At 46.3% G+C, this 19,437-nt stretch overlaps 2 long non-coding RNA genes across 2 annotated transcripts in view; one reads left to right on the top strand and one right to left on the bottom strand.

Annotated features, from left to right (window-relative positions):
• The window catches only part of LOC145505623 (uncharacterized), a 50,729-nt gene that overhangs the window by 21,049 nt on the left and 10,243 nt on the right, over positions 1-19,437 (top strand). The window contains exons 2-3 of the long non-coding RNA XR_014053162.1: positions 3,733-3,787; positions 4,905-6,534. This is a non-coding gene — a long non-coding RNA (uncharacterized LOC145505623). The remainder of the gene's footprint in view (positions 1-3,732; positions 3,788-4,904; positions 6,535-19,437) is intronic.
• Positions 1,164-16,899, bottom strand: LOC145505748 (uncharacterized). Its single transcript, XR_014053253.1, has 3 exons — positions 16,742-16,899; positions 6,332-6,550; positions 1,164-1,936 (listed from the first exon to the last, which is right to left on the bottom strand). It is a non-coding gene; the product is annotated as an uncharacterized LOC145505748 (long non-coding RNA).

Below are 19,437 nucleotides of genomic sequence, written 5' to 3'. Positions count from 1 at the left end.
TAACTGAACTTTATATACGTCTTTATTTGAAGATGTAAAGGGTGAATGCAACATTAGGATACAAGGAATTTTTATCTGGCAGAAAGTAATAAATAATAAATGTGAAAGAACTGAAGGGTGAATTTGCATTTATCAGGGTTATTCAGTGTAATGAGCCATTATTATCATTCTTACTATGAGAAGCTCACATTTCCAATTTTGGAATTTATGTGTTTTCAACAACTGAAATTGTTTTTCAGAATCCACCCAGCATAGGTATGCTATAATGAGGGGGCATTTGAAGACTTCCTATAGAAGCAAGCTGCTTCCTTTTTAAATATGATATTTACAAAACGTCACAAGCCTTCAACTAGAACTAAACTATTAACACACACATACACACTTTTAATAACATGTTTTTTTTCTTTTTTTGGCTTGTGGAGTTTAGTTCCCTAATCTTTTAGCTTTCCTGTTTTGAATATCTTGTGTTTGTTCACCACTTAATGAGAGGGCATCCTATGTACCAGAGATATAGAGACCTGTGATTTAGCACACACTTTTAGGCAGTTAATACCAAACGGGTCCATTACATGAGGAACACACACTCACTTAAGAAAATATGGACACCTGAAAAATTAGGAGGAGTGAATCATTAATTCCACTCCTTGCAGACAAGTTCTGCTGCGATGCTGATGGGCCTCCCCCGCCCCTGGTTCATCTGCACCAGTGCTTTCTCTTTGTATTTTATGTGAAACAGGATCACATTAGGCATCCTCTTTTATAGCCTTCCTTTCTTTAAAAGTGTATTTATTTTCAATTGGAGAAAAACTGCTTTACAGTGTTGCGATGGTTTCTGCCCTACATCAGCATGAATCGGCCTTATATAAGTATGCCTACGCCTCCTCCTTCTCGAACCCCCCCTCCCCGCCCCCGCCCCCCAGGCCGTCACAGAGCCCCGGGCGTGAGCTCCCTGCGTCCCACAGCGAGTTCCCACGGGCTCTCTCTTTTACTTTACATGCGATAATATGTGTGTTTCAACGCCAGTCTCTCAATTCGCCCCACCCGCTCCTTCCCCCACTGTGTCCGCAAGCATGTTCTCTCTGCGTCTGCACTGCTGCCCGCGTATATGCTCATCAGTACATCTTTCCAGATTCCATGTATATGCATTAATATACGATATTTGCTTTTCTCTTTCTGGCTGACTTCACTCTGCATAACAGGTATAGCCTTTTTTCCAAAATATTTTTTTGGATGGAGACCATTTTTTCAAGTCTTTGTTGAATTGGTTACAGTATTGCTCTTTTTCTATTTTGGTTGTTTGGCTGCGAGACACGTGGGCGCTTGGATCCCTGACAGGGGTTGAACCTGCGTCTCCTGCGTTGGAAGGCGAGTCTTAACCAGTGGACCATGAGGGAAGTCCCCAGCCTTTCTCTTTCTCCACTTAATACTGTTACCATTTCCCCAGACCAACGAATGTCCTTCTGCAGCATGATTCTGAACAAGTACTTGCTCACATATGGCTGTGCCATATTTTACTTCACCTAATGCCATGGTTGAGGAGGGGCATTCACAGCTCTGCTAACTAGCACTGTAACGATCACCCTGGTCAATACGTATTTGAAGCACATTTCTATTCCCATAGCATACGTTTCTAGCTGCGCCATTTCTAGATTAAAATGAACGAACGTTGTGAGAGGTTTAATGCAGATGAGTCATATGCCTGAATTGGTTGTCCCAACAGCTCCTTTGTCATTTGTTGTTTGACTTCATGCTCTCTGTCCCTGGGCAACACCGATCACTGCTGCAGAAGAACACTAAATTTGCTGCTTTAGGTTCACGTTTTCCACCAGAATGTAAGCCCCGTGAGGACAAGGAGTCTGCCTTGAACATGGCTGTATCTTCAGCACCTGGGACTGTGCTTGGGACAAAGAAAGAAGTCACTCCATACATTTCATTTCTAGAATGAAAGGAAGGAAGAAGGGAAAGATGAGCCAGGTGGGGGCGGGAGGACAAGAAGTTGGAAGTGAAGGGAGAAAGAATGGAAAGATGGAAAGATAGTTTGTAAATGAAGTGGGTGGATGGGGAGCCACCCTGGGGCTCAGCAGTAAAGAATCCGCCTGCCAGTGCAGGAGACAGGGTTCACTCCCCGGGTCAGAAAGATCCCCTGGAGAAGGAAACGGCTACCCACCCTAGTGTTCTTGCCTGGAGAATCCCATGGATAGGAGCCTGGCGGGTTCAGTCCACCGGGACGCAGAGTCGGACACAACTTAGTGACCGAAAAGCAACGCCACATGAAGAGGGAGTGATTCACGGCGAATTCTTGAGCTCTTTTCAATCTAGCATTTTCTAGCCCTGGAAATTGCAAGTAACAAAAATAGTATCTGCCTATGTCAGTGAAAGTGGCTTTCAGAAACAAGACGGATTTGACATAAGAGAACGGGTCGAAATGTGTAGCTTAATGGCTGATGGCGCAAGCCCGAATGTGACACAGGTGGGGGAACCAGGTGAGGCTTTGCAGTGTCGATGACACAGCCGGTGATGAAACACTGGACCTCGGGGGCTTTCCTCCCCCGCGGAAGCATGGCTAGGGGGCGATGAAGAGTCCCGTGGGGAGATACGCGCGAAGAACATAACAACCGGTTGACAAGTATTTGCATTGATGCTGCAAACACAGATTGGGAAAGTGTTAAAGAAAATAAATGTCTTCCCCTTAGTGATGGCTGGAGAGGATTTGATGAGCAGGAGAAATACTGGTGCAGATAAAAAGGACCTACTGGTGGAAAGGCTGGAACTCCAGTTCTTAAACATATGTGTGTTTTCTGGGTTGAAGACCATTTAAATTAGAAAAAGAAAATTGTTTTCCTTATGTAACTTATTTCACAATCTTTCTTTCATTTCCTCACCTTTTTTTTTTTTTTAAGGGGAAAAAAAAAACTTTTTTGGTGGAGAGAAAAGGATTTGGCCCCTTTGGGTGGATTTTGTGTTAATTCAAGGCTGTGTGCCAACTGTGGTAACTGGATGGACACGGGGGAAAATCTGATCCCTAGATTGGGAGCCCCCAGGAGGGTGCAGTGTGTATCAGTGGAAGTTAGTGCAGAATTGTCTGCTTGGCTGGTGCACCGTAAATATTAAATATTAATAAAACAAATTCCATTCTTTTCAACTTGGGAAGAGGGTGCTATGCCCAGGGACCTTTGTTTCAAATTCTCTAACTAAAATTAGGGTTCTAAAAAGTATTGTTCTTCTCTGAAATTATGGAAATTAAAATTCTCCCTGTTAGATTTATGCTGGATCTAGGAAATGCAAAGGTGATACTTCAGGAGAGGAAGTTAAGATTAGCAGGAAAAAAAATCAAACAGGGTATTTAAATACCATACTACAAGCGAATAATGTATTCAGTCTTGTAAGAAGACTTTTGAGATCTAAGGGAATAAGCAGAACTGAGCATAAAAAGGAATTTAAAGCAGGGAAGGCGCTTCGGAGACTTCAGTGATTAAAGGGTACCATTCATAGGCATAGCGACATGAGGCAGATAGCTTATACTCTGTGCTAGCTCTTAGCTGAATTCATTCAATATTTCCCATTTCTTTAAGAGGATGTAAGAAAGCCATTTACACTGAATTGAGCAAGAGACACTGGATTTCAAAATGAAGCTCTCAACGCTCCAGTTCTAGGAAGGGAGGCCTCTCTGTCAATGTGATACTTTATCTAACTTTGTTTTCTCACCTGCATCTAAATTCTGGAACCCTCCAGGGAGACGTTTCAGGTTTCTGCGAGGGGCTGTTCACGCTGCAAGACGTTCATTAAAGTGAGTTATGGCTCCAGGACGTTTCATGATGCTCTGGTCATTTTTTTTTTTTTTTTTTTTAGTATTTATTTGTTTATTTTGGACTGCCTCGGGTCTTCGCTGCTGCACCAGGACTTTCTCTGGTTGGGGTTTGTGGGTTCCTTGTTGTGGTCACGTCTCCTGTTGCCGAGCACAGGCTCTAGGCACACAGGCTTAATTCTGCCACCGCACGTGGGATCACGCCGAACCAGGGATCGAACCCGTGTCCTCTGCATTGGCAGGGGGATTCTTAACCACTGGGCTAGCAGGAAAGGCGGGGAAAGGTAGGGAGAGGGAGGCAGAGTATGCAAAGTGGCCAAGGCACTTCATTTCCCGTTTTTGAGTTAGGTTGACCTGAGCTTAAACATCAGCTCTATTTTTTGCGAGTCACCTCTAGTTCTAGGGAAGTTCTGAAACTCTCTGGGCTTTATTCCTCACCAGAGAACAATATTTGTGCATTACAGATTGAGTTCCGAATGGAAAGTAACTCTGTATGCAATGACCTTTAAAGAACTTGACACATTATAAACATTTAGGAAGTGGTAGTTTAAAACCAAAATAACAGTCATAAAATAGAGGCTGCTTAATTATCAGTTACATGATTTGGCATTTTAAAAAGTGTAACTTTTCATTTTTGTTTTTACCTTTAACAGAGAGGTAGACAATAGTAGAAAGAATCCTGTATTAAAGTTACAAGGCTGGGTTTATCAGGTAACCTTAGGCAAGTGTTTACACTATCCAGGACTTAGTGTTCTGGTATTAGTTTCTTGTTGCTGCTTTAATAAATGGCCACAAACTTAGTGTCTGAAAACAGCAATCATTTATTGTCTGACAGTTCTGTAGTTCAGAAGTCTGACACCGGTCTCAGGCAAAAATCAAGAGGAGAATCACTTTCTTAGCTTTTCCAGCTTCTAGAATCAGCCCACATTCCTGTCTCTTGGTTCTTTTTCTATCTTCAAAGCCAGCAACTGCTGGTTGAGTCTTTTTTAAATATATAAAGTCCTACTGTGTTTAATTGTAGTACTGTTACATTTTTGGTTTTCATTTTAAATCTTTTTAACATATCTATTTATTTATTTGGCTTTATTTATTTTGGCAGAGTCTTATTGCGACCCTCAGGATCTTCATTGTGGAATGAGGGACCTTTAAGTCATGGCACGTGAACTCAGTTGCAACACGTGGGATCGAGTTTCCTGGACCCAGGTTCTCTGCATTGGGAGGAGTCTTAGCCACTGGACCTCCAGGGAAGTCCCCGGTTGAATTTTTTTCCATCACTTTCCTCTGACCTCCTCTTCTGCCTTCCTTTTCCACGTTTAAGAGCCTTGGGCTGCCGTCTATGGGGTCAGAGTTGGACGTGACTGAAGCAACTTCGCAGCAGCAGCAGCAGTGATTACATTAGGCCCAGCTGGATAATCTGGGGGTCGTCTCTCTGTCTCCAGGTCCAACTGGTTTGCAATCTAAATTCTGTCTGCAGTGCTGTCCCTTGTCATGTAAGGTTCATACGTTCTGGGAATTAGGACATGGATATTGTGGGGTGACTATTATTCTACCTGCTACGTTTACATCTGTTACATGGAAATAATCGCTTATATAGTAGAATTTATTTTAAATGAAAACATATAAGTTTCCATTCATTTGCTAATCTTATTTAAGAAAGGACTTTCTCTTTGAGTATTTGAGTTCTGTATCTTTCTTATGTCAACTGTACCCTTAACACGTACTGATATTTCTCAGTTACTTTTTAATTAAGAGGAAATTAGGAAATTGTGAAGCAATGTATATAGACTATTTTAAGATATTTTAACCATTTTTTCATTTTATGTGATTTTTTTCACTCAAGCCTAGTTGAATTCCCTTTCCAGTTTCCAAATATTTCAACTCAATTTTCATTGAAAAATTATTTTTCACTAATATTCACCACTTTATGTAACATCTATATGCTTTCAACAACAGGAACAAATAGCATAAGCAGTTATAACTGATCTTGGTTAGTGCAGAATTTACCCATTGGAAGCACAGGTGTGTGGCAAACAAGAGACCCAGGGACTAGTAAGCATGCGTCATGATGCTTTACTGGAGCAGTGGAGATTGTCAGATTCGTTAAGTGGAGATTGATTAAAAGACCGTCAGTTATGATAATGGAAGCTAATGTTATTGAAGGCTTATTGTACATCACGCTCCCCCGTGATGTGTTCTGTTGCTATTGTTGGCTAATCACTAAGTCATGTCCAACTTCTTTTGCGACCCCGCGGACTGTAGCCTGCCAGGCTCCTCTGTCCATGGGATTCTCCAGGCAAGAATACTGGAGTGGGTTGGCATTTCCTCCTCCAGCAGGCCACGTTTTGTCAGAACATTCCGTCATGACCCGTCCATCTCGGGTGGCCCTGCATGGCGTGGCTCATCACTTCATTGAGTTATGCAAACCCCTTCACCAGGGCAAGGCCGTGGCCCATGAAGGGAGCTCTGAAGACAGAGACAAAAAGAGACGAGGCAAGCGGAGACAGCAGGGAAACAGGAAATGCTTACCCTCAAGGGCTTTCCTGCTCTTCGAAAGCAGCATCTTTAGATCGTTGGAGCTACTTGGTCTTTGTCCAAGGCTGTGCTGGCTCCTCCCTCTCTCACATGCAGCACACTTCTCTCTCCTCTCACAGCAGAATTTAGGCTCCAGGAGCAGGGGCATCGTCTCCCAGTGCTTCAGCACCCATTTCCAGAAGAGCATGTGGTTTTTGGTAAGCATTTATACATCTGTTTGAATGAATGAAAAAAAAAAAATGAACATATAAATTCCTGCATGAAGATTGAGTGGGGAGGAGCAGCCTTGACAGAGGAGGGTAAAGAATGGTGACATTTTACCAAACAAAAGTGAGAGGAGTGACCCGCGAGGTGGGGGCTTCTCTTTGGTTCCATCCCGTGATTTTCAAGGTATGTATCAAGATTTGTCAACTTGTAAAAAGTGGACATTTCTCTTCAACTTAAAGGGGACTGTCTATTTCCTGGTGTAGCATGGCTGAAATCTCTCGAAGTAGAAGGGACAGAGTTCATATCCCCTCACAGTAATTTTCTGGCTGTGGGATTTGGGGCAAGTCACCTAAACCTGTCTGTGTAATGAGGTTGGTAATGTTTTTGTCTCCTATTGTGAAATCAGAAAGTTAAGTCTCCTTTTTCAGGAGGGAAATGTGAAATAGATCTCTATTTCTATCTTCCCCCATCTGCATTCTCTATCTCTTCCTGCCCGGCCTTGATGAAAGGAGTCATACATTAGGCGAGGGATTTGGCAAAGAAAAGAAACAACACTATGGACCTAAAAATACCTTCTTATTCAGGTGCTATGATGTGCAACATTTTCTTTATAAACAAGACAAAGAAGGACACATAATATTTAAAACTCATGAATGAAATATGGGGCAGTGATTCCACGTAAAATTAGATTTGATAATGATCGATTCTTTTCTGTAAGTAAGATAATCTGCCCATGTTTTCTCAGAGTCAATGGAAAGAAGACAAATCTTTCCAGAACCATGAAACTCTTAGACTGTACAAACTTTCTTAACTTTAGGACACCAACCTTCATCCCCAAGACTGTGTTAACTCTAGAGTAACAATTTTAGAGAAAATGTGTCATAAAACTATGCTATAGGCAAAGTGTTCCTAATGTTTGTCTTAACATTTATATTAGCTGTAAGTAGACTTACAAGTTCCTCCTCCCTACAATTCCCCCTTTAAAATGTATATATATTTATTTATTTCGGCTGTGCTGGGTCTTCCCTGCCGCTGGGGCTCCTCTCTGGCTGCAGAGGGCAGGGTGGGCTCCTTATTGGGATGGCTGCTCGAGGGGGTGTGGCTCCATAGTTGCAGCACGTGGGATCTTCCCGGACCAGGGATCCAACCTGTGTCTCCTGCATTGATTGACAAGCAGATTCTTCACAACTGAGCCACCAGGAAAGCACCTCCCAGCCCCCACCTTTTAAAAAATCTACAGTGAAGGAGAAAGTTTGTGTTTTTAAAGTGACTTTAATGTGTCATTAGAAACCCAACAATTGTCAGAGCCTTTTTGTCTACACTGCCTTACAGGCTTGTTGTGAAAATCAAATTAAATAATGGCTTCCAAAGCTCTTTTAAATCTATAACCTGAAAATATATCTGAGGCGTTGGGTGATGTTGTGCTGAGCTTGGACGAGCACTCACTAACATCCGAGGTCTTCTGAATAAACCAAAGCACTTTACACCCTCATCTCATGGTCTCCTTATAGCAGCCATTAGACTAAGCCTTTTAAACGCCCTTACTACTAGGGAGATGATGACCTAAACTCCTACTTCATGAGAAATTCAAAATAACCTAAGTAATGCATGCATGAATGAATGTCCTACAAAATTTCTGTTTTCCCCACAATTATTATTTAGATTTTTAGTTTTGTAAAATATCCATTTCTTATTCCCCATCTCCCACATGAATGCTTCTGACTTTGCTGGTGCCTCAACCAGGTACTTAATTTGCCTCCTGGGGACTCCAGCCATGGATTTATGTGGTCTTCCAGACAGTGTAAATTAAGTAGTAAAATCCATCCTCAACTAAACAACTTAATCCAACATTTTTTTATTTCCAAAAGAGTTTGGGCATCTTCTAAGATTGATCTTTTTCTGGTCCCAAGTTTGGCTAAGTGAACCATTAGAGAAAGAGACAGATGAAACCACGTAACGGATTAAGACGTGCCTCGGGCATCGACAGGCGGCCCTTCAGGTCCCATCCGCCGCCTCGGTTTCTGAGGGGCCCTGCGGCAGAGTGCGGTGTGCACTTTTCTCCTCTCCTCTCCTGAAGACCGTGTCTTTCCTGTTTGGAGACCTGATGTCAGGACCCCCAACCAAGGGTGGCCGGAATGCTCGCGCAGGTCTGGCTGACGGTGGGGACCTTGTGCCCAGACCTCACCTAGGGACACGCTTCCTGGATGTATTTGACTTGCCTTCCCCTACGCCTGCCCTCAGGTGGGGCCCTGCACGTGGCCCGTGTCTACAGCCCTGCCTGCCAGTGAGCAGGATGCCGGGCTGGAGGATTATTTCAGGCAGACTCAGGGAGAAGCGCCAACGTGTCTGTGGGTCATAAAGAACCAGTAAGGGCCTTGTTTCTGAAGCACAGGTGCAGCTTGCCTTCTCAAGCCTCATCTTGAATTTTTTCAGCACCTGCTCTGAAAAGCAATTGATGTTTCTCTCAAGTCTGAGCTTGATGTATGGGGAAACGTGTGTTCCCCTTTCTATGAAAAGAGGATGCTGGACTTCTTCCTGCGAGGTCTCCTCCAGCTCTGACACCTGTGAAATTCACATTCCCAGTAAATCCCTCCCTCTTTTCTCCTCGGTTTCTGGGAAAGACGTGTTCACTGCTCACTGGTTCCAAACTGTAGTCAGGGGCGTCTTTTAAGACATAGGTTTGTTGTTGTTTAATCACTGTGTCTCACTCTTTCGCGACCCCATGAACTGTAGCCCGCCAGCCTCCTCTGTCCATGGGATTCTCCAGGCAAGAATACTAGAGTGAGTTGCCATTTCCTCCAGGGGATCTTCCCGACCCAGGGATCAAACCCAGGTCTCCTGCGTTGACAGGGGGATTCTTTACCACTGAGCCACCTGGGAAGCCCAGGAGATAGCTTAAAGGATGTTATTTCCAAGCTCCCTTGATCCCAGTGGCTGTCCAATATTGTTACTGATCGCGGTTGTTGGCCTCCATAATCAACAGAAATTGACCAGAGGCCAGACAAGAAATTCAGGTAAGGCTTTATCGGGGCTCCTCCTACAGCAGGGGGAGGAGAAGAAACAGCAGGCTTCCTCGTTTGCCCCCTGAGGCGACGGGCGAACTTATTCCTTACACGGGGCCGGGGGTGGGGGGGTGTCCGGGATGGAGGGCAGGGTGGCTTAGAAGGTGTGTGTGCAGGGGGCATGCACAGAACCCTGCTTTTGCCCCAGGCTCCTCAGAATGGCAGTTGGGTTTTTTTGGTCTCTTTGTATCTTTTGTCCAAAATTTGGCCCAACTTTGCTTGCAGGCAGTTGTTTTTAGTCCCAGCCCGTTTCTTTGCATTTCCTTGCTGGAGGAGCAGTATGTCCCAGGTGCAAGCATTGGAGGACTGCAGCAAAGGGTCTCACTGCGGTGGACAGAGGAGCCGGCGTGTCCTCCGTGTGCGTGGCTGGGCGTGGTCCCGCTCCCCTGGGACCTCAGCTCTGCTCCATCTCCCCAGACTCAGCGGCCTTCTTGCCCCTTAAAAAGCTGACCTGTTCTGGCAAGAGCATCGGGCTCGTTTCCCTCTCGACGCCGACCACACTTCTGACTCTTCCCCTGGCCAGATCCTTCTTTGTTCAAGGGCCACCTCCAATATCGCCTGCAGAGGGAGCTGAGGGAACCCCAGGGGGCATTCTCTCCCACCAGCCCCTTCTCCTTTCATCATGACCGTTGAGGGAAGCCGAGACTTATCTTGTTTATTTGCTGTCCATTTTCCCTACAAGAAGGTGTAGTGATGGATGGATGTCTTGTCTCATCTGTTGTTGCGTTCCTCACAGGTGGAAGAGAGTACAGTGGGGATTCGATAATTTGTGTGAAATGAATATATAGCAACAAAACCACATGGCAGCTTATACTTGCTACCTCTCAAGTGCTATTCTAGGTGTTTTTATGTCGACTAGTTGAACTTTGATATTAGCTTAATGACATGGATGCAATTATTACCCCCACTTACAGCTTAGGAAATTGAGAAACAGAGGGAATGAATAACTTGCCAAATATGTTGATGATGTGAGCAAATAAACTCAGACTCTGTGCTTGCTGGGTGGAGCTTAAAAGATCACCAACCAACATCTTTGAAGAATGTGGTCTGAAACTTGGAGTTTCAACTGTGTCGTTACTGTCTCCACTAAAGTGAGAAAGTTTACCATTCCTTTGTCAGGTAGTTAGCCAAGCTTATTTAGGAAGTAAGCATTTTTAACAACTTGATTTAATTTTAATTGAAGGATAACTGCTTTGCAGTATTGGTTTCATTTCTGCCACGCACCAGCATGAACCAGCCATAGGTGTCCATGTGTCCCTCGTCTTGAGCCACTCAGGTTGTCACAGAGCCCGCTGCAGTCCCCCAGGTCACACTGCAAATTCTCACCGGCTGTCTGTGCTACATGCCGTGAGTGTGCTTCCGTCTCTCTCCGCCTCACCCCTCCTTCCTGCCCCTGTCCGTGATCTGTCCGCTACGCCGAGTGAGCATTTAGAAGAGTTCTCTGCATCTCTCACTGCTGGAGGATCAGAGCAGGGGTTGTATGAGGAAGTAGCCCCGGGTCATCTGGTAAAGTACCTAAGGCTTCAGGGACTGAAAGAGTTTTTCTTTTCATTTTTCAGATCACACCCTTAAACCCTGAACAATTAAGAAAATCCCCTCAACATGTTCAGATTAATAAAGCAAATATTTTACAAGCTGATTTTCTTTCTTGAGTATTAGAATGAGCGATTCAGAGCAACATGAACCTACTGGCTTTATTGAAATATTAAAACGCATGAATAATTTATATGGAGGGACTCACAGAAGAGATGAAATCTTCAGAACATTACACGTATAAATTATATACACTGTGTGGCTCAAGAAGTTTAATGTGTCCGAAAATGTCCAAGTCACCCTCCCATGCTCAGCCCTGCTCCTTTGAGGGGAGGAAGGCTGCAATGAAGACGGAAAAGGGAACTCTGAATCCCAGACCTGCAGTCTTCTAGAGAACAGAACCGACTATTGTCCTCAAATCAGCAGACATGTGAAAACAGGCAAATGGCTGCAAGGCCGTGATAAAAACGCTCGAGCTGGGTTAGGTCCCCCCACCCCGTGCGGTTCCTGTGCAGCAGTGAACGTTGTGATGCCTCGAATCCCTTCTTTAATGCTGCCTTCCCCTCTAGACTGGAAGATGGATGGGGACACGGCCTGGCTCCCCGGTTCGGTTCCAGGAGCCAGGGCTGCGTGACTTGGGACTCCTCACTCAACCTCTCTGCGCCCCAGCTTCCCGTCGGTAAACCGGAGACAGTAAAGTGGCGCAAGGAACAGTCTTAGCAGGATGCAGACTTCTGAGTCAAACTGGAGGTTTTAGCTGCTGTTACTTTGTTTCTTTATTTCAGCTGCTCTGGGTCTCCCTGTGCAGCTTCTCTGGCGGCTGTGAGCAGGGCTTCTCCTGGCTGTGGCTTCCCTTCTTCTGGAGCATGGGCTCCAGGGCCTGTGGGCTTCAGAGGTGGCCGCGCGTGGACGCGGGCGTCGTGGCTCCGGCTCGGAGTGCAGCCTCAGGAGCTGTGCTGCTCAGGCGTAGCTGCTCTGTGGCGTGTGGCATCTTCCCAGACCAAGGATCGAACCTGTGCCCCTGCAGTGGCGGGCGGATGCTTTACCGCTGGACCACCGGGAAGCCCAGGTGTTACTATTTTCAGTAGAATGTAGGTTACTCAGCAGAAGGGACTCTATATGTTCTGTCTGCTGATGATTCCCTGGTGCCTAGAACAAGGCTTTAGACATAACTGGCACCTCGCTAATAATTCTTGAACAAATTAATTACTAAATTAATATTTTAGATCCTTAACAATTAGATTTTAAGGTTGGGTGGCGGGATGGTAAACAGTGCACACAGGCGCGCGCACACACACCCCTTTATTTCCGTGATTCTCAGCATAAACTTTTGATTATGGAGGACAGCCAAATAGCCTTGCAGCCGCAAGTGGGATCCAGCTGCTCACCACTGGAAGCCATCAAAGAGGCCCAGGCTGGTGGAAAGGAAAGTTTGATTTATTTTGGATGCCAGCAACTGGGGTGGGGGGCGGACACCTGTCTGAAGGTCGACACACACCCCCTCGCCCCTCCACCGCTGACAATTAGTGGGCAAGATCTTTTATAGACGGAGGGAGGGAAGCGGCTACACGCAGAAACAGCAGTCAGCTCTGACGATCATCTTGAAATTAGGCATTGGCGGTGTGCCCAGCGTCGTCTTGACTGTTTCAGGTCTGGTTAGCCTGCAGTTTCAGGGCTGCTTTGTTCCCATTCCCTTGAGGCCACTTCTCGGAACCGTGCCACTTACGTCTTGGTACAGTCTCCTCATCATGCAGTTACCTCCTTCCACCTGGTGTTTAGCGTCTAAGACAGTTCACGGGTTAGGGCTCAGAATCCCATCTACAGCCACGGAGAAGGCGCCAAAGGGCCTTGCTTAATGACTGTTATTATTTGGTCTCCTTGACTGTTCGCCTTTGTTTCTCTATTTTCTAACTTCTCTGATTGAACTTACTCTTCGGCTCGTTTTTCCACAGAGGAAAGGCAGGCTGAGGACAGGGTGGGACGAGGTCCTGCTGTGTATCAGCACGATGCCCCGGGCAGGAAGTCTGGGAAAGCGGATCCTTTGCCTTCCGCGCTCAGCTGTCTTTGAATTCCACCTCGGGCCAGTTCCCCAGGGGTTCTCCCCCCGCTCTGAATCAAAGCCGGAGCTTGCTTTCATTTTGCAAAGGGGCAGCGCGACTTATCATCACCAGCATTGCAACAGGGAAGTAAATAGCCCCTCACCTTAAATGCCAATTTATTGTTCCCACTCTGTCACACCTGATTAAAATACAGAGTTCGCCTCCAAGGCTGAAATTAGCTTTTCATTCTGACTGACTGCCATCGAGGTCTGAAAAATAGCAGCTCGTTTGTTTCAATCTTTACCACACCCGTTTGGAAGAGGTTTACATTATGGCCAATTAGGACTTAATTGTTACCCCTAACTCACACATTTGCTGGCTGTTAACACAGTAAAAGCCATCATTCTCTTTTTACTATCCTGACTTCCTCAACCCCTGAGACACAGAGTGGAGAAATTTCTGTTCCTTAAGATGGGCTTGGTGGAGAAGGTAATAGTCCTTTCGATTCTTAGCTCCAGGAAGTGGCTGAAGGCAGGCGTTAACTGTCCAGTTTAACGGAAGGTGGTTAAGCTGAGTCTGGTATCATCTTCACCTCCCTAATCTTCATTTCCCGACATTCTCCCGACAAACACCTGATTTGGTTTTGGAGAGGTTCTCTGAGGCTTAGATGGCTGCACTAGTCTCCGAGCAGAGCCTCCAGCTCCTACCATTGGCCCCTACGGCATATTCGCAACATTTCGGTGCGGATTGATCTTCTCCCAATGTATCAGATGTGATTCGTCCATCGCAAAGTCTGCATCGCCGTCCCGTCTCCCTCAGGGTAAAGGATGGTCTCTGCAGGGCCTCCCGGGACCCTGCCTCCACGCCGCCCCACAAGACATCACCTTCCTCTTTCTTCACACATGCTGGAGATTTTATATATTTATTGGTATGTGGTCTGTTTCCCCCTCAAAAATGTAAATTCCATGTTTAGGTTTATTTATGTAGCCCAACGTTATCATTTCTGGCTTCCTTTCTGTTAATGCTGTTGACTTTAAAAAATAGTTGCAACTGAAAAGATGAGAGTTATGTTTTATTTGGTGGAAATGTTTAGAACTTCGAGCCCAGGAGACAGCATCTCAAGGTACTCTGAAAGAACTGCCCTGAGGAGATGGCCCGGGGCGGGGATGGGGGGCAGGGGGTGGGGGGGGGGTGCGGTCGGCGGTGGGGCGTCAGGTTATATAGAAGTTTGCAACAAACTCCGGGTAGTCTGAGCATCAAAGGTATTTTAGTTAATTAAAACCGGATATCTCAAGGAACATAGTGCTTTTCTGTATATGAGAAGATGCCCGAGTCTGGGTTCACCGCAGCATCCCTTTCACATGCCTGCATCTGTCTGGAGCCAGTAGCCGATCCTTTTCCTCAGGGCTGACTAGAGGGCGTGGCTGCAGCCTGGTGGCCACCCGCTCACAGGCGTTGTTCTCCTCCCTGGGGGCCCGGGATCGCTGGTGACTGGGTGTCCTTGTTTATGGCACAGCAGGGAATATTCCATTTCTCAAGGCCACACCTGCTGCAGTCTCCAGGTACCAGCCAGGTCCCCTCGGACCCCCTGCTGCCTCCAGACTTCCCAGCTCTCCCCCTCCTCGAGATGCTTCAGTGGCAAAATAGCCTGTCCTTTCTTAGCATCATCTCACAGTCTCTGTGTCCCTCAGTGTCTGTCCTAATGCACTGACCCACTCTAAGGTATGAGACGACTGTCAAGCTAAAAAGTTTTTCTTCTATCCAAAAGCATATCTGATTGATGGAGTTTTAGACAATGTGTCACAGTTTTACGTTTAGGGCAGATGCTTGAGAAAGACGCATTGATGAACTGGTCAGAGAGATAGTTTCTCAGGAGGGGATTGCTTATCCCCCCAGGAGGGCCAGGGACCAGAAGATGCCCCACAAGTGCCAGGGTCCAGAGACACATTTCTTTTGGCTGGCCCTGTGTTTGAAAGAAAGAAGAGCCAGTGCTGAAAAAATGAGATTTTGTAGAGGTCCTGAAGAACTGGACCGCCTGGGGAATGTCCTCCTGGCCCCGCCGTCTCAGCCTGAGGGTCCTCTTCTGCTCCCTTTGGAGCAGGCCTGGCTTCTGTGTCCACATGGTCCCCACTGTGACCTCTCTGCTCGTTCATACGGACCCGTGGTCATGTGAGTGACCAGCAGTCTTCACATCTCAGTTTACTGTGTCCCGGGCTTGGTTTGTGGGGGCCGGACCTCGCTTCTCAGGCTGGGGCTGGCGTGAGTGGGTGTTCACGTCCCTTCGGTGTGCATCACTGGCTTGTCTCTCAGCAAGCCTGGTGAGGCTTCATTTTCTTCCCGTTCTGATGCTCTTGAAACCACTTGCTCTGGGGCATTTTTATTTTTTAACTTCTTATCTTATACCGGAGTATAACTGATTAACAATGTTGTCATAGTTTCAGGTGGAGGGCACAGGGACTCAGCCATACATATACATATTCATGAACAGTTGCATTTACATATACATGTACACGTATCCATTCTCCCCCAAACTCCCCTCTCATCTAGGCTGGCTCTGCAGCATTTAATAAAAAAGTATTTAAAACTTATTTTAAATAATAAAAATAACTATTGCCTAGGTCCACCCCCAGAACACCTGAGTAGAAACCCTTGGGATGTGGGGCTCCGTCTTGATAATTCTTTAAGCTCAGACAACACTACACATGCTCCAGGGTTGAGACTCATTATGGAAACACTCTGTTGATTCCTGTTGCAGGGTAGGGGGTAGAGTGTCTTTCAGTTAGGGTGGCCTGGGGTGGACTTGGCCGAAGGTCAAAGCCTAAGGTGGCTCCTGTGACCACGAAGGAGTGTATTCAACCTTCATATCGTCCAGGTGTGACCCTGGGACCCTGTAACTGACTTAAATTTCCTCTGGCTTGCTTTGGTCTTTGTTGGAACAATAAAAGAATATGAAACACAAGGAGCAAGAGAGAAAATTGATGAGCATGGCTATTTCCTGACCAGAAGACACTCTCGTTTGTCAAAGGGGGTCCTCAGAGAGCGTACTTTGGGGCATCGCTGTTTTTGCATTTGATTCTGGACGGGGTTTGAAAGGCTTTGTTTCGAGTTCAATCTTGCTGTCACTCACCCAAGTTTACCCGTCATCGAACACTGTGGTTCTCTTTCTGCTCTCTGAGCTGAAATTAATAGCATCCTCCAAAAAGCATGCTGGACTGTCAGATGTGTGCCTGAAAATGTGGTTAGAGATGCGTCTGCTCTGCCTCGGGACCGGGAGAGGAATGGCCAACCTTCAGGGACCTGAGAGGTCGTGGGGACGCCCCCGTTGTGTGCCCACCTGGCCTTCCGTCTCAGGCAGGTGGTTTATTGCAGGCGAATTTCAGAAAGCTCTCCTCCTGGGGTTGTTGTCATTGCTTTGAAGTGCTTCAGCTTGCTCTGGGGCCACGGAGTAGACTTTCAAATACTTTTATGTGAACAGATGTTCCCCGTGGACCACAACTCACAGGAAAGCCTGCTTACAGACCGAGCGTGGAGCGCGATTGATGGGGCGGGTGGAGAGAAGTTACCTCTGTTTAATTAGTCGTGGGCGGTGACTGACAGCAGGGGCGGCTGCGGATGCCGCTGGGCTGCTGAATTTCAGACTGCTCTATGGTCGGGCATCATTCTCGTCTCCCAAACTTTTGTCAAGATCGTTGCACCAAGAGCACCTGCTGGAAAGCCTTTTCTGGAGAAAAAAGGCAGATAACATATTCTGTCAGGCAGTAAGGCAGCCACTTAGAGACAGCACTTTGATTATATTCTTTGAAAGAAAGGAAGAATTGGGTTTTAACCACTCTTCCAAATCTCTCACCTAAAGGGTGGAATTGTAAAAGAACTCTGTGTCACCCTTGTTATTGTTGCATATTCGGACAATGCTAAATTAAAGATAGGGTTATTATTTTTTTTAAAGTTTAATAAAAATAATTTTAAAAAAGAGCTCGTTAGTTTCGTTAGAAGCTGCACTCTGTGGTTTGTTGGCGCAGAGAGCAGCCCCTGGGCACGTTTATCTGATTTGGCTGAAGGCGTTCTCACCACGGTTTAGCCAACAGAGTCCCTGTACCTACTCTTCCTTTTGGTTTCTTCTTGTTTTTAAATTCTCTATTGAATTTGTTACAAGATTGCTTCTGTTTGATGTTTTTGGGTTTTTGGCCTCAGGGCATGTGGGGTCCCAGCTCCTTGACCAGGGGTCGAACCCGCACCCCACACACACTTCACTTCCCCCTCAACGTTTGAACAGTTCAGAGTACTCCTCTCGGCAGATGATGTATCTACAATCTAAACCTAGAAAACGCATCATCATGCAAGAAGGCGCTGTCCCCATGCCCACGTTCACACCGGGCTTGGCAAGGGTCAGAAAACAGTTACTGCGGATGAATCAGGGACTCAATCATGTTTCAGGAAATGGTTATCAAATCTGAGGACTCATTGCAAAGAGTCTTGTTAAAAAAGCCAGTGGAAGGACACTACCTCCTAGGATTCTGCACGTTTAATAGTCACCCCAGTGATCTGGATCCAGGGAAATCGAAGGTCATGCTTCAATAGGTTTGGATTGAGCAGAACTTGCTGGAATAGTGTAAACCAAACACCTAAGAATTATTCACACATTGTGACTCAAGAGTGGCATGAAAACAGTCTGGCGGAGTTTTACAGCTTAATCCATAGGTTTGAAAGGGAAAGTGTTAGTCGCTCAGTCCTGTTGACTCTTTGCGACCCGTGGGCTGTAGCTCCCCAGGCTCCTCCTCCGTCCATGGGATTCTCCAGGCAAGAACACTGGAATGGGTTGCCATGTCCTCCTCCAGGGGATCTTCCCAACCCAGGGATTGAGCTCAGATCTCCCGCATTGCAGGCGGATTCTTTACTGACTGAGCCACCTTGGAAGCCCAGATTCACAGGTTTGGGGAAGCCATTTTCTGATACAAATGAGGGAGTCTGACGGTCTCAGTGGCTCCTTTTTCTTGTGCCGAACTTCCGAGACTTGCTGGGCCCTCTTAGGCAGCGTGTCTGCCCTCTCCAGGAAGCGTCACTCCAGCCCCTCGCTCCCTTAGATCATGGTTCTTCACTTACTGAAAAGAAAACACCTCCTCAAAAGTGGTCATTTTGCCTTAGAACTTGGGCCAGGGTCTCCTTCCTTCATCAGGCAATGATGCTGGGTGGACCTCTGCCCATCAAGGGATAGCGCATGTGTCTGAGATCATTTTAGCTGGGAAGAGAATGTGCTATTAAACTTGAATTATATTCGAGAACATTGGTGCTCTTTTCAGTTATTCTTCAATCTTTTTGAATAACTGAAGCTCACTTTGCTGATACGTGGCTGTAGCACTTTTGACCACAGCTAAGTATCTGTTTTTAATGAAAAGAGGGATAGCTTCAAGTTTTTTGTTTTTGTTTAATTATTTGTTGTTTCTGGCTGTGCTGGGTCGCTGCTGCCCACGCTCTGGGTGTCCTGTGCGGGCTCCTCGGGGCGGTGGCCTCTCTTGCTGGTGACCCCGGGCTCTAGAGCATGCAGGCTCAGGCGTTTGGCGCACAGGCTTTCATGCCCTGCAGCAAGTGGCATCTTCCCAGACCCAGGATCGAACCCGTGTCCCCTGCATTCTTAACCACTGAACCACCAGGGAAGTCCAAGTTTTGGGTTTTATGTACCTGTATCTTCAAATATTTAAGCAGTTTCGATAGATAGCTGCCATTTCCCCCTCCTGTGGGGAGAACCTAATACATAGAAAGGGCTTCCCTGGGGGCTCAGTGGCAAAGAATCCGCCTGCCAATGCAGGAGGCCCAGGTTCGATCACTGGGTTGGGAAGATCCCCTGGAGAAGGACATGGCAGTCCACTTGAGCATTCTTGCCTGGGAAGTCCCATGAACATAGGAACCTGGCTGGGTTGCGAAAGAGTAGGACATGACTTAGCGACTAAACAACAACAGATACGTGGGACATCCATCTGAGTCTCTGGACGAGAGTATGGCCGTGCGGTTGAGATGGCAAATTATGGGCTAAAGGGTTCTGCAGAGCATGCTTGGTTGGAGAAAGGATTCAAGAGGGTGAGAGTACACTTATGCAGCAAAAATCAATCAGGTATTTCTACGAGGCGGATCTTATTCCCATCTGGTGTTGGGGATATTGCTGCTGCTTGTTGATAATACAGTGGTACAGACTAAATCAGTGGTTCCTAAAATAAGTCCATGTATATTGCAAAAGTTACACTGTTTCATGGCAGGATGAGAAAAA

The sequence above is a fragment of the Giraffa tippelskirchi genome, chromosome 1 (assembly GCF_054371585.1).
Source record: "Giraffa tippelskirchi isolate mGirTip1 chromosome 1, T2T-mGirTip1v1.2.pri, whole genome shotgun sequence".
NCBI classification, from domain to species: Eukaryota; Metazoa; Chordata; class Mammalia; order Artiodactyla; family Giraffidae; genus Giraffa; species Giraffa tippelskirchi.
The sequence above is the reverse complement of the archived record's forward strand: the minus strand, read 5'-3'. Positions and strand labels throughout refer to the sequence as shown.